This window comes from Mustelus asterias, chromosome 7 (assembly GCF_964213995.1).
Source record: "Mustelus asterias chromosome 7, sMusAst1.hap1.1, whole genome shotgun sequence".
NCBI lineage: Eukaryota > Metazoa > Chordata > Chondrichthyes > Carcharhiniformes > Triakidae > Mustelus > Mustelus asterias.
Genome location: NC_135807.1, coordinates 57,493,428 through 57,506,240, shown reverse-complemented (window position 1 = coordinate 57,506,240; position 12,813 = coordinate 57,493,428).

The window sequence follows — 12,813 nt, the reverse complement described above, 5'->3', positions numbered from 1 at the left end:
AAGGCATTCTATTCATACGTTAGGAACAAAAGAGTTGTCAGGGAGAAAATCGGACCTCTCAGGGACAAAGGAGGGGAATTATGCTTAGAACCCAAGGGAATAGGGGAGATCCTAAATGAATACTTTGCATCGGTATTCACGAAGGAGAGGGGCGTGTTAACCGGGAGTGTCTCGGAGGGAGGTGTTGACCCGTTAGAGAAAATCTCCATTACGAGAGAGGAAGTGTTAGGTTTTTTAGGGAACATTAAAACTGACAAAGCCCCAGGGCCTGATGGCATCTATCCTCAACTGCTCAGGGAGACGAGAGAGGATATTGCTGGGCCTCTGACGGAAATCTTTGTCGCTTCTTTGGACACGGGTGAGGTCCCTGAGGATTGGAGGATAGCAAATGTGGTCCCGTTGTTTAAGAAGGGTAGCAGGGATAACCCAGGAAATTATAGGCCGGTGAGCTTGACGTCCGTGGTAGGGAAGTTGTTGGAGAGGATTCTTAGAGACAGGATGTATGTGCATTTAGAACGGAACAATCTCATTAGTGACAGACAGCATGGTTTTGTAAGAGGGAGATCGTGCCTTACAAATTTGGTGGAGTTTTTTGAGGAAGTGACAAAAACGGTTGATGAAGGAAGGGCCGTGGATGTCGTCTATATGGATTTCAGTAAGGCATTTGACAAAGTCCCACATGGCAGGTTGGTTAAGAAGGTTAAGGCTCATGGGATACAAGGAGAAGTGGCTCGATGGGTGGAGAACTGGCTTGGCCATAGGAGACAGAGGGTAGTGGTCGAAGTGTCTTTTTCCAGCTGGAGGTCTGTGACCAGTGGTGTTCCGCAGGGCTCTGTACTGGGACCTCTGCTATTTGTGATATATATAAATGATTTGGAAGAAGGTGTAACTGGTGTAATCAGCAAGTTTGCGGATGACACAAAGATGGCTGGAATTGCGGATAGCGAAGAGCATTGTCGGGCAATACAGCAGGATATAGATAGGCTGGAAAATTGGGCGGAGAGGTGGCAGATGGAATTTAATCCGGATAAATGCGAAGTGATGCATTTTGGAAGAAATAATGTAGGGAGGAGTTATGCAATAAATGGCAGAGTCATCAGGAGTATAGAAACACAGAGGGACCTAGGTGTGCAAGTCCACAAATCCTTGAAGGTGGCAACACAGGTGGAGAAGGTGGTGAAGAAGGCATATGGTATGCTTGCCTTTATAGGACGGGGTATAGAGTATAAAAGCTGGAGTCTGATGATGCAGCTGTATAGAACGCTGGTTAGGCCGCATTTGGAGTACTGCGTCCAGTTCTGGTCGCCGCACTACCAGAAGGACGTGGAGGCATTGGAGAGAGTGCAGAGAAGGTTTACCAGGATGTTGCCTGGTATGGAGGGTCTTATCTATGAGGAGAGATTGAGTAGACTGGGGTTGTTCTCCTTGGAAAGACGGAGAATGAGGGGAGATCTAATAGAGGTATACAAGATTATGAAGGGTATAGATAGGGTGAACAGTGGGAAGCTTTTTCCCAGGTCAGAGGTGACGATCACGAGGGGTCACGGGCTCAAGCTGAGAGGGACGAAGTATAACTCAGACATCAGAGGGACGTTTTTTACACAGAGGGTGGTGGGGGCCTGGAATGCGCTGCCAAGTAGGGTGGTGGGGGCAGGCACGCTGACATCGTTTAAGACTTACCTGGATAGTCACATGAGCAGCCTGGGAATGGAGGGATACAAACGATTGGTCTAGTTGGACCAAGGAGCGGCACAGGCTTGGAGGGCTGAAGGGCCTGTTTCCTGTGCTGTACTGTTCTTTGTTCTTGTTCTTTGTTCTTAACTGTATATGTGCATAAGCCATTGAGGGTGAAAGGACAGGTTGAAAGAGTGGTTAATAAAACATACAATATCCTAGGCTTTATTACTAGGGCCTTAGAGTACAAGAAAAAGGAGCTTATGTTGGACTTGTTCAGCTTCAGGTACAGTATTGTATCCAGTTTTGGGCACTGTATTACATTGTAGAGAAGCCAAAAAGATTTACAGGAATGGTTCCAGGCATGAGGTACTACAGTTACGAAGATAGATTGGAGAAGTTAAGACTTTTCCTTGGAGAAAAGAAGATTGAGGAGATTTGCAAGGGACATACAAAATCACCAGAGGCCTGGAATGAATAGACAGGAAGAAATTGTACCCATTCATGAAAGGATCAAGAACAAGAGGGCACAGATTTAAAGTAATTGGTATAAGAAGCAAAAATGACATGGGGAAAAAAAACTTAAATCACGCAGTGAGTTGTTAAGGTCTTGAATGCACGGCCTGAGTAAGTGGTGGAAGCAGATTCAATCGAGGCATTCAAATGAAAATTAGCTTATCTGAAAAGGAAGAATACGCAGTGTTATGGGGAGAAGGGGGGGGGGGGGGGTGCACTCAGTAACTTGCTCATTCAGAGAGCCAGTGCACATACAAAGGGCCAAATGGTTTCCAGCTCTGCAACAATACTGTAATTCTGTAAAAGTCCCATCAGAAAAAAGGAGGGAGACAGCATGCAGGAAATTATAGATCACTTAGCCTGAGATCTGTCATTAGGAAATTGCTGGAATCCATTAAGAAAGTAATAGTAGGACATTTAAAAATCATAATACAATCAAATGTGAGGTAATGCATTTTGGAAGGTCTAATACAGATGGGAAATATACAGTAAATGGCAGAACCCTTTAAAGTACCGATAGGCAGAGGGATCTGGGTGTACAGTTACACAGGTCACTGAAAGTGGCAATGCAGGTGGAGAAGGTAGTCAAGAAGGCATACGGCATGCTTGCCTTCATCAGCTGGGGCATTGAGTTTAAAAATTGGCAAGTCATGTTGCAGCTTTATAGACCCCTTAGGCTGCACTTGGAATATAGTGTTCAATTCTGGTCACCACACTATCAGAAGGATTTGGAGGTTTTGGAGAGGGTACAGAAAGATTTACCAAGATGTTGCCTGGTATGGAGGGCATTAGCTATGAGCGGATGTTGGAGAAACTTGGTTTGTTCTCACTGGAACAACGGAGGTCGAGGGGCGACCTGATAGTAGTCTACAAGATTATGAGGGGCATGGACAGATTGGATAGTCAGAAGCTTTTTCCCAGGGTGAAGAGTCAATTACTAGGGGGCATAGGTTTAAGGTGTGAGGGGCAAGGTTTAAAGAAGATGTACAAGGCAAGTTTTTTGTATCACAACTTGCTTTCCTGTTAGTTAGCCAATCATCTATACCAAAACCCAAACATCATGAGCTCCTATTACTTTTTTGTGGCCTTTTGGAAATGAAAATACACATTTTACTGGTTGTTCTTTATCAACTCTGCTTGTTACATCATGATAGGATTTTGGGATAGATAGATGATTGGCTAACAAACAGAAAAAGAGAGTTGGGATACAAAAAACTTGCCTTGTACATCTCCTTTAAATAGGGTGGTGGGTGCCTGGAGCTCGCTGCTGGGGGAGGTAGTGGAAGCAGATACGATAGTGACTTTTAAGGTGTGTCTTGACAAATACATGAATTGGATGGGAATAGAGGGACATGGTCCCCGGAGGGGTAAGGGATTTTAATTCAGTCGAGCAGCATGGTGCAGGCTTGGAGGGCCGAAGGGCCTGTTCCTTTTCTGTAATTTTCTTTGCTTGGTTAACAGAACAGAGTTTTATGAAAGGTAAACTGTGTTTGAAGAAATTGCTTATTTGAGGATGTAACAAGCAGAGTTGATAAAGAAGAACCAGTAAATGTGTATTTTCATTTCCAAAAGGCCACAAAAATGTAACGAGCTCATGGTGTTGGGGTTTTGGCATAGATAATTGGCTAACTAACAAGAGCAAGAGTTGGGATACATGGATCATTTTCGAGTTGGCAAACTATAACTAGTGCAGCACTACAAGAATCAGTCTTGAACTATTTAAGACCATAATACATAGGAGCAGAAGTAGGCCATTCACCCCATTGAGTCTGCTCCACCATTTAATCAGATATGACTGATCTGATATGATCTCAACCCCTTTTCCCCATAACTCTGGATTCCCTTGCCTTCCCACTTATTTTTGTAAGTAGTCTCACAACACCAGGTTAAAGTCCAACAGGTTTATTTGGTAGCACGAGCTTTCGGAGCGCTGCCCCTTCATCAGGTGAGTACGGGATTTGGTTCACAAACAGGGCATATACAGACACAAAGTTAATTCCAAGACAATGATTGGAATGCGAGTCTGCTTGGAAGACTTGCATTCCAACCATTATCTTGTAATTGAGTTTGTGTCTGTATATGCCCTGTTTGTGAAACAAATCCTGCACTCACCTGATGTAGGGGTAGCGCTCTGAAAACTCGTGCTACCAAATAAACCTGTTGGACTTTAACCTGGTGTTGAGACTACTTACTACAAAGAACAAAGAACAGTACAGCACAGGAAACAGGCCCTTCGGCCCTCCAAGCCTGTGCCGCTCCTTGGTCCAACTAGACCAATCGTTTGTATCCCTCCATTCCCAGGCTGCTCATGTGACTATCCGGGTAAGTCTTAAACGATGTCAGCGTGCCTGCCTCCACCACCCTACTTGGCAGCGCATTCCAGGCCCCCACCACCCTCTGTGTAAAAAACGTCCCTCTGATATCTGAGTTATACTTTGCCCCTCTCAGCTTGAGCCCGTGACCCCTCGTGATCGTCACCTCCGACCTGGGAAAAAGCTTCCCACTGTTCACCCTATCTATACCCTTCATAATCTTGTACAACTCTATTAGATCTCCCCTCATTCTCCGTCTTTCCAAGGAGAACAACCCCAGTCTACCCAATCTCTCCTCCTAGCTAAGATCCTCCATACCAGGCAACATCCTGGTAAACCTTCTCTGCACTCTCTCTAACGCCTCCACGTACTTCTGGTAGTGCGGCGACCAGAACTGGACGCAGTACTCCAAATGTGGCCTAACCAGCGTTCTATACAGCTGCATCATCAGACTCCAGCTTTTATACTCTATACCCCGTCCTATAAAGGCAAGCATACCATATGCCTTCTTCACCACCTTCTCCACCTGTGTTGCCACCTTCAAGGATTTGTGGACTTGCACACCTAGGTCCCTCTGTGTTTCTATACTCCTGATGACTCTGCCATTTATTGTATAACTCCTCCCTACATTATTTCTTCCAAAATGCATCACTTCGCATTTATCCGGATTAAACTCCATCTGCCACCTCTCCGCCCAATTTTCCAGCCTATTTATATCCTGCTGTATTGTCCGACAATGCTCTTCGCTATCCGCAAGTCCAGCCATCTTCGTGTCGTCCGCAAACTTGCTGATTACACCAGTTACACCTTCTTCCAAATCATTTATATATATCACAAATAGCAGAGGTCCCAGTACAGAGCCCTGCGGAACACCACTGGTCACAGACCTCCAGCCGGAAAAAGACCCTTCGACCACTACCCTCTGTCTCCTATGGCCAAGCCAGTTCTCCACCCATCTAGCCACTTCTCCTTGTATCCCATGAGCCTTAACCTTCTTAACCAACCTGCCATGTGGGACTTTGTCAAATGCCTTACTGAAATCCATATAGACGACATCCACGGCCCTTCCTTCATCAACCGTTTTTGTCACTTCCTCAAAAAACTCCACCAAATTTGTAAGGCACGACCTCCCTCTTACAAAACCATGCTGTCTGTCACTAATGAGATTGTTCCGTTCTAAATGCACATACATCCTGTCTCTAAGAATCCTCTCCAACAACTTCCCTACCACGGACGTCCAGCTTACCGGCCTATAATTTCCTGGGTTATCCCTGCTACCCTTCTTAAACAACGGGACCACATTCGCTATCCTCCAATCCTCAGGGACCTCACCCGTGTCCAAAGAAGCGACAAAGATTTCCGTCAGAGGCCCAGCAATTTCATCTCTCGTCTCCCTGAGCAGTCGAGGATAGATGCCATCAGGCCCTGGGGCTTTGTCAGTTTTAATGTTCCCTAAAAAACCTAACACTTCCTCTCTTGTACTGTGCCTACCCCTGTCCAATGCTGGCAACTCCACATCACACTTATTTTTGTGTCATCTGCAAACTTGGCAATAGTACATTCACTACTGTCATCCACATCGTGTGTGTGTGTGTACAATCTATATTAATGACTTGTATGAAGGGACTGACCATTATAGCCAAATTTGCTGAGGACAAAGATAGGTAGGAAAACAAGTGAGAACACAGTCTTCAGAGGAATATACATAGATTAAGTGAGTGGGCACACAATTGGCACATGGAGTATGGTGCAGGAAAATTATGCTCCAGAGAGAACAGGAAAATTAGAACATAGAACATAGAACAGTACAGCACAGAACAGGCCCTTTGGCCCACGATGTTGTGCCGAGCTTTATCTGAAACCAAGATCAAGCTATCCCACTCCCTATCATCCTGGTGTGCTCCATGTGCCTATCCAATAACCGCTTAAATGTTCCTAAAGTGTCTGACTCCACTATCACTGCAGGCAGTCCATTCCACACCCCAACCACTCGCTGCGTAAAGAACCTACCTCTGATATCCTTCCTATATCTCCCACCATGAACCCTATAGTTATGCCCCCTTGTAATAGCTCCGTCCACCCGAGGAAATAGTCTTTGAATGTTCACTCGATCTATCCCCTTCATCATTTTATAAACCTCTATTAAGTCTCCCCTCAGCCTCCTCCGCTCCAGAGAGAACAGCCCTAGCTCCCTCAACCTTTCCTCATAAGACCTACCCTCCAAACCAGGCAGCATCCTGGTAAATCGCCTCTGCACTCTTTCCAGCGCTTCCACATCCTTCTTACAGTGAGGTGACCAGAACTGCACACAATATTCCAAATGTGGTCTCACCAAGGTCCTGTACAGTTGCAGCATAACCCCACGGCTCTTAAACTCCAACCCCCTGTTAATAAAAGCTAACACACTATAGGCCTTCTTCACAGCTCTACCCACTTGAGTGGCAACCTTTAGAGATCTGTGGATATGGACCCCAAGATCTCTCTGTTCCTCCACAGTCTTCAGAACCCTACCTTTGAACCTGTAATCCACATTTAAATTAGTCCTACCAAAATGAATCACCTCACATTTATCAGGGTGAAACTCCATTTGCCATTTTTCAGCCCAGCTTTGCATCCTATCTATGTCTCTTTGCAGCCTACAACAGCCCTCCACCTCATCCACTACTCCACCAATCTTGGTGTCATCAGCAAATTTACTGATCCACCCTTCAGCCCCCTCCTCTAAGTCATTAATAAAAATCACACAGAGCAGAGGACCAAGCACTGATCCCTGTGGCACTCCGCTAGCAACCTGCCTCTAGTCCAAAAATTTTCCGTCCACCACCACCCTCTGTCTTCGATCAGATGGCCAGTTACCTATCCAATCGACCAACTTTCCCTCTATCCCACACCTCCTTACTTTCATCATAAGCCGACCATGGGGGACCTTATCAAACGCCTTACTAAAATCCATGTATATGACATCAACTGCCCTACCTTCATCAACACACTTAGTTACCTCCTCAAAAAATTCAATCAAATTTGTGAGGCACGACTTACCCTTCACGAATCCGTGCTGACTATCCCGGATTAATCCGCATCTTTCTAAATGGTCGTAAATCCCATCCCTAAGGACCTTTTCCATCAATTTACCAACCACCGAAGTAAGACTAACCGGTCTATAATTACCAGGGTCATTTCTATTCCCTTTCTTAAACAGAGGAACAACATTCGCCACTCACCAGTCCTCTGGCACCATCCCCGTGGACAGTGAGGACCCAAAGATCAAAGCCAAAGGCTCTGCAATCTCATCCCTTGCCTCCCAAAGAATCCTAGGATATATTTCATCAGGCCCAGGGGACTTATCGACCTTCAGTTTATTCAAAACTGCCAGTGCATCCTCCCTCCGAACATCTATTTCCTCCAGCCTATTAGCCTGTAACTTGTATAGAAAGTGAAGTTGTCCACTTTGATGGAAAGAATAGAAAAACAATATTATTTAAATAGAAGGAATGCTGCAGCACAAATGGAACTTGGTGTCCTTGCACATGACTCACAAAGAGGAAATTCACTAAGTTGATTTCATGGATGAACAGGTTCTCATACGAGGAAAGATAAGTCAAGTTGAACCTACTCATTTGAGTTTCGAAGAACGAGAGGTGGTCTTATTGAGAATAAGATTCTGAGGGGGCTTCACAGAGTAGATGCTGGAAGGATGTTTTCCCTAGTTGGGGGAATCTAGAACACAGTTTCAAAAGAGGTCTCCCAATTAAGACAAGAGGTGAGGAGAAATTTCTTAGCAGGTTGTTAATCTTTAGAATGCTCTATCCCAGGGGGTCAATGGAGGCTGGATCACTGGATATATTCAAGGTTCAGTTTTGGCAGACAGGAATGTGGAATTGAACATAGAACATTACAGCGCAGTACAGGCCCTTCGGCCCTTGATGTTGCGTCGACCAGTGAAACCAATCTAAAGCCCCTCTAATCTACACTATTCCAATATCATCCATAGGCTTATCCAATTACCATTTAAATGCCCTTAATGTTGGCAAGTCCACTACTGCTGCAGGCAGGGCATTCCACGCCCTTACTACTCTGAGTCAAGAGATACCTCTGACATCTGTCCTATATCTATCATCCATCAATTTAAAGCTATGTCCCCTTATGCTAGCTATCACCATCTGAGGAAAAAGGCTCTCACTATCCACCCTATCTAATCCTCTGATCATCTTGTATGCCTCTATTAAGTCACCTCTTAACCACCTTCTCTCTAATGAGGCCATAATCTGATAACACATTAACTTATTGAATGACTGAGCAGGCTTCAGGGGCAAATCACCTACCCTTGTTCCTACTTCTTGCATTCTTGTATAGAAAGTGCTCTGATCAATTAATTAGTTGGTCCAAGGTGGATAATTTCACACTTGTCTTCAACATTTGCTTTTCATGCAGTGAAATGTCCAAAGGAACTTCACAGGAATTATGAAAGAAAATTTGACACTGAGCCACTTAAGATTAGGGAAGTTTGGTCAAAGAAGTTAGTTTTAAGGGAAACAAGAAACAGGAGTAAACCATACAACCCAGTGAGCCTGCTCCACCATTCAATACAATTATGGCTGATCATGGGCTTCAACTCCACTTTCTTGCTCACTGCACAAATGCCTAAAAATATTCCAGCCTTAATATATTCAACAATGCAGTTTCCACAACCCTCTGGAGTAGTGAATTCCAAAGATTCACAATCCTTTGAGTGAACCCCTTCATCTCCAATCTTAAATGATCAGCCCCTTATCCTAGACTGTGTTTTAAACTTTCTGACCAATGGAACCAATCTCTGTGTTCATTGGCACAGTGGTTGGCACAGTGCTGCCTCAAAGCACCAGGGACCTGGGTTCGATTCCCAGCTTGAGCCTCTGTCTGTGCGGAGTCTGCACGTTCTCCCCGTGTCTGTGTGGATTTCCTCCCACAGTCCGAAAGATGTGCTGGTTCGGTGCATTGGCTATGCTAAATTCTCCCTCACTACCCAAATAGGCGTAGGAGTGTGGCAACTGGGGGATTTTCACAGTAACTTGTGAAACTGATAAATAAACTTAAACAATCGAGCCAGTTCAGAATCTTATACATTTCAATTAGATCATCTTTCATTCTTTTAAACTCAAGAATATATGCCCAATTTATTCAGTCTCTCATCACAGGACAACCCACCCCCAGGGACCAATTTAATAAGCCTTCACTGTACCACCTCCAATGCAAGTATATCCTTCCTTAAATATCGAAACCAAAACTGCAGACACACGCATATGCAAAGCAGTGTTCCAGTGGGGCAGTACTGTGGCACAGTTGTTAGCACTGCTGCCTCACAGCTGGGTTCAATTCCCAGCTTGGGTCAGTGTGTGGAGTTTGCACATTCTCCCTGTGTCTGCGTGGATTTCCTCCCACAGTCCAAAAGACGTGCTGGTTAGGTGAATTGGCTAAGCTAAATTCTTCCTCTGTGTACCTGAACAGGCACCAGAGTGTAGCAACTAGGGAATTTGCACAGTAACTTCATTGCAGTGTGAATGTAAGCCTACTTGTGACACTAATAAATAAGCTTTAGATGTTTTTTCCCCAAAGTTCTGTTCAATTGTAGCAAGACCTTATTGCAAGGCTGATTAAAGTACAGGAATAAAGGCCAACATGCCAATTGCCTTCCTAATTGCTTGCCAGACCTGTGTTGTGGGAAAAGTCACCACTCTGAGATCAGACTTGAGATTCAGCATGCAGTTTATTAAATCGAAACTTCGGGAGGATCTCTGGGCAGAGTCCCTCAATCTGGCTTGGCAGCAAGTGTATTTATATACGTTAAAACATCGCAAACATCAGCAGTTTTGCATCAAGCTGTACGCGGTTACATACTTTGGCCAATTGTGCCCTTGACAATAGTTAGTTGTCAATAAGTCCCAATCACATTTAGTTGAAAATTCCCCTTTCAGGCCATCTGCCCCTGAGGTACCTGACTATTCCTGCTTGCTTTGCATTTTTACACTAAAATGAGGCATGGCTCACCCCAGCTTGTCACTGAGTCAAGGCTTGAGTGTTTGTGGTTGACCACAGAGTGCAAAAGTTACATACATAACTTTTCTTGTCTTAAAAAGTTTTAAAGTCACAATAATGGCTTGAACAGTCTCTAAATTTCACTCCAACAATCCCTTCTCTTGGTCTGGATTATCATTTAATAATCCAATAGACCAACAATAGGATAGTCTCTGTATCATTGGTCCGGCAATTTAGACATAGCCTTTCGGGTATCGGTCCTCCGTGATGTTCTGTGCGTATGCTGGACCCGTAACTCACTGGCTACATGTCTACAGATATCCATTCGTCTGGTTCTCCTCTCCGCGATTGTTGCCTTTGGATTCTTCTGGTATTCCCACCAGCTGTTCATCGTCGATGACCATGTTGACTCCTGGCACGACTTGAGCCACCATAACTTTACAGCAGTTATTAAGACAGCCAATAATCAGACAGCAAACAACTATGATTACAACAAGAGCAATCAATCATAGAAAGCTTAGTGTAAATCAAATAACACTTTGCATATCCATTCATTTGGATATAATCTTATCAAAAGCCATCGCTTTCCTTATTTAAATCACATACCACACAGCTCCGATCTTTGTATGATGTATTCTTACATATCTAATTTAATCATTTGTTTGAGCAGAAATTATCCCTCTATAGGCAGATTGTCTCGTAAGGTAAACAACAGTATTAAGTGGTCACAGAGCCAGACACAGCTCTTTAAAAACACAGATAACCGAATGAGCTATCTGTTGTGTTCAGTCGAATGCTGCAAGATTTCTGAGTCTGGCTGCAAGGCCAGTCACCAACTCTTTCTCTCTCTTTCTCAAGTAATCCGGTTTCACTTCCTGTCATGTCAATGTTAATTGTGCAAGTTATTACAAATTATGGCAAAGAATGGTTAAATGTCTGGAATAAATAGCCTCTTCCACAGAATTATGTTTTATCAATACACAATATATATATAAAATTGGTTAAGGCTCTCCAGGATTCGATTCTCTCAGGTATATCCAACCCCTTTTAATTTAAGTCGTTTTTATTTTTAAACTGCTCCAGACTGGAATCCCTGCATTTTAGAACAATAACAAGCACAATACTTATAACAATAACAATTGTTACTTGATTAGAAATGTTTTGGTTTGATTCCTAGCTGGCTAGGTTTTAAGCTTTGCAGTGTTTTTACATCTGGAAAACCTTGAACAATAGATGGCATATGCAATTCCAATGGCAGTATATAATTTTACAGAACTATCATCAATGTGAGATGATTTAAATGATGTAATTTGTTGCATGATATCAGAACATCACACAAGTCTTGAATTTCATCTTATTATCATGTTATTTAAAAATAACTAACTGGTAACACAAGTTCCAACAATTCATGGTGTTTAAAAATACTTAAGGACAGCATATTTGTTTGTATTAACAACTGAGGTTAATCTCCTGCTGTAACTTGGGGTCATCAGAACTACGCTTCATTTCACAATTTGATACACTTTAAACTGACTCAAAGACAGTCTGTTCATCTTATTCTTTTGTTCCTGCTTCTCTTTGTTTTCACAAAATTACTTAGTATTTTTTTTAAACGTCTCAACTATACTCTTATTTTAACTTCAAGACATGGAAAGAGCACATGGTCCTTCCAAGGTTTAACTCCTTTCTCAACATTAAAACAAACACCAACAAAACATTCACGCAATCACGTTGTTAAACACACAGATACACATGGAAGCTTCCAACATTTATTCAGATTTAACATCTTAAACTGGGATGAAAATAAAACATTTAAGAATACTGAACGTTGATTAACAGTCGCTTTTATTCTGCTGTTTGACTCATAACTGCTATTGGCAACTCGCCAATTGCTTCTTGTTCTCGCGCTAATTGCGCAGCCTTGTCTGCGGCTTGGCTCCCTTTGTATTTTAACCAGTCGGGGTTGTCCCTCACTGGTTCCCTTTGGTGCGCTTTAATTTTTATTACTGCCGCTTCTAGGGGCTTTTCACTAGCTTTTAGTAATGTCTCAATCCTTTGTTGGTGCTTAATAGGAGTTCCTCCCGTGGTTACAAACCCCCTTCTACTCCAGGCCGTCATATAATTCTAGGGCCTGTGTAAGTGCCACTAGTTCTGCTACTTGGCCAGATAAACTTCCGTCAATCCTTCCTGACTTTACCGTTTCCAATTTGTCATTTACTACTGCCCACCCTGTCTGGGGTGATTCCTCCATGTATTTACGTGAGCCATCTACAAAATGGGTCTCCTCAGCTATCGTTAA